We start from the raw sequence: 3,171 nt of genomic DNA, 5'->3' as shown, positions 1-3,171 counted from the left end.
AGCACATATGCTCTCAGGCATCATTCAATTCACTGGTTTCCCGCTCACGTAGGGTCGGTCGAGGGTGCTCCCCCGAACTCCAATGAGTCTGCTCACGAGGCTGCGCGTGACCTCACCGACCGCGCTTCTTCTGTAAGGAGCGCCGACTCCCCTCCTCCTTATGACCACAGGGACGCTCCCGCTACTCACAACGAGGTTATTAAATTCTTCTACCTGTCTAAAAGGCTCTTTCCACCCCCACACCCCAAGTTGAATACAGCACAAGTCGTGTCGCTTATGCTTCTAAACACCAGCACATATCCGTGTCTGTCCGTTCTTAACGAGGCTTACCCCGACGTATATCGGGACGACGCCTGCCCGTCCAGCGGGCAGACCTCCACTCTTGCGCACATGCTCTGGGAGTGCGGGTCGACATACCCCACGTTCATCAAGGTGGAGTGGGACGCGCTTCTGCGTAGCGCCGCTCTAGACAAGGAAATCCTGGCTGTCCGGCATGCCCGCGACCGGGCCGGTGGGCTAGACCTGCCGGTCCCGACGTGGGACTAGCCGGGTGCGCGAAAAGTTAGCGTCCTCGCCGGACCTGCAATAAAGTTTCTTCATTGACTCACTCACTCACCGAATGCATATGTATCACATAGAAAGAAACAAAAGTTCTTTCTGAGAAACCATAACTGACGGCGAGCTAACGCAATCCCCACCCTTAAAGCATCGAATGGCCACTGCAATCTCTCTTTCCAGCTGCCATCTTTTCTGCCAATAATCTCATTCTTTGAAAACTAAGGAGAGCAGCCCAAGCAACTACGGCAATGAAAAGCCAAGTTCGACCCTCCAGCAGCCCCCAGGGAACGCTCATCACCAACTGGCCTGTAGCAAGCATGTGACCCCCCCCCCCCCCTCAGGCATAATGTTCGTTCGCCGCCAGGCTCGGTGGCTTCCCAAGCTCGGCAGGCAACATTGATCACCGCACCGTAATAAACACCAACGAGCACGGCTGCTCGGCGGTCAGTCATCATTCAGCACCACCACGCTGCAGAGCGTCCGTCTAATGGAGGGTGCCTCGAGCCCTCCCTTGTTTACGAACCCGGGTGGATTGTGACACTGGCGACAAGTACCCACAGATCGTCCCACGCCGCCGCGAGCGGCGAAACACCGCCCCCCGTTACTGCCGCCATGCCGCTGTACGGAAGGCTCGAGCCGTTCGAGGGAGATGAGTCCGCCTGGCAAATATACGAGGAGCAAGTCCACGTGTTCTTCCGGGCAAACGACACACCCGAGGCCAAACAGAGGGACATTTTCCTGGCCAGTTGCGGGACCAGCGTCTTCAGCCTCCTGCTCGACCTTCTGAGAAAGCCAGCCACGCCGCACGTTAAGACGCTGGGTGAGCTGCTCGCCATATTGCGCTCACATTTCAACCCAGCACCGTCCACACTAATGGAGCGTTTCCGCTTCAACAACCGGAGCCGCCGGGAAGGAGAGACCCTCGGGCAGTTCGTTGCTGCGCCACGAGTGTTAGCGAGTGCCTGCGTTTTCGGGGACCAGCTGGACTCGCTGCTCCGGGACCGTTTCGTCTGCGGCATCAACAACACCGCCATGCACACGCGACTCCTGGAGCTTCCCGACCCCTCGCTGGACGACGCCGTGAAGGCAGCGCTGGCAATGGAAGCTGCCGCCAAGAACGCCGGCGAGATTTCCCGTGCGACTGGCTCACCGTCGGCGTAAGCGGCGGTCAACGAGTTGGCGACAAAGTGCAGTACCTGCGGTCGCTGTGGTGGTGCCCACTCCCCCTCACAGTGCCAGTTCTCTCAAGCACAATGCTTTACGTGCGGGAAAACTGGGCACCTGGCACGTGTATGCCGAAGGGGGAGGACGAACAGCAAACAGCAGCAGCAGCCTCATTCAAGCCCAGGTACCACACAAGCCCGTGGCCAGGGTAGCCATCGCAAGGGTATGCGGCGAGGGCGTGTGGCAGCAGGCTCAAGTTCTTCCGCCGCCAAGCTCCACGTCGTGGCCGAGAACCCGCCGATTTTCGACATGTGGCACACAGGTATTGTACCGTCTTCTGTGCCGCCGTACATGCTGGCCGTCGAAATCTGCGGGCACCCATTTCCATGGAGCTGGACACAGCGGCCAGCGTGTCTGTAATGGCCGGGAAACTCTTAAGCGTACCTTCCCCGGCATGTCCGTCGACGCTTCAGGCGTGATGCTGCGCAGCTCCTCCGGGCCACTCTCCCAGGTCCAGGGTCAGGCACAGGTCAGCGTTCGTTTCGGCGACAGGGAGGCAACCCTTCCCTTTTACTTAACGAAGGGGTCGTCGCTGACGCTTCTGGGCCGAAACTGGATTCATGCACTGGGCGTTCGTCTGCCAGAGCAGAGGGCCTGCCAAGCTCGGCAGGCAACATTGATCACCGCACTGTAATAAACACCGACGAGCACGGCTGCTCGGCGGTCAGTCATCATTCAGCACCACTGCGCTGCGGCGGAGCGTCCGTCTAACGGAGGGTGCCTCGAGCCCTCCCTTGTTCACGAACCCGGGTGGATTGTGACAGGCCTACACCCATACTCTGCATGTCCTCGATAAGGACGAAAGGCACCCAGGGTACCCCCTCTGGGATAGCAAGCGAGGGATGCATACGCAGGTAAGAGGTAAAGGGCGTCGCTGTAAAATCGCACTATGCACAAGATATTCATTCCAGCAATAAAACATACGCATAGCTGTGACTTGACCATTTAACAGACGAAGGTACAAATTCTCTAACCTTTTTCTCCGTAAGTATAGTTTTGGGCATTTCCCAGACACGTTCGCTAATCAGATGTCCAGCATCAGGATTTGCTGAAATTTTCTCTCCCGAACAATTCTATCATAAAAATCACACAAAAATACTAATTAAGTGTTCAACTAATTAACTTACGGCACACATTACAATTTAGAAATCGACACCATTTAGGAGCTAAGCACAATCAAATTAACACTGCACTGACTTACCACTTACGCGAACCGAGACTTAAAATTCATCAGTGTTCCGGCGAGCAGAATGTACCTATGGTTGGACCCTCCATGACACCCAGAAAGAGGCTAATGACCCATTTGAGAGCCACTTCCAGGAACACATGGCTATACGCTTAACTATATTTCCGCATGTCCGTGGATCCATCTCGTGTATCGGCGTCAGC

The sequence above is a fragment of the Dermacentor andersoni genome, chromosome 5 (genome assembly GCF_023375885.2).
Source record: "Dermacentor andersoni chromosome 5, qqDerAnde1_hic_scaffold, whole genome shotgun sequence".
Taxonomy (NCBI): domain Eukaryota; kingdom Metazoa; phylum Arthropoda; class Arachnida; order Ixodida; family Ixodidae; genus Dermacentor; species Dermacentor andersoni.
The sequence above is the reverse complement of the archived record's forward strand: the minus strand, read 5'-3'. Positions refer to the sequence as shown.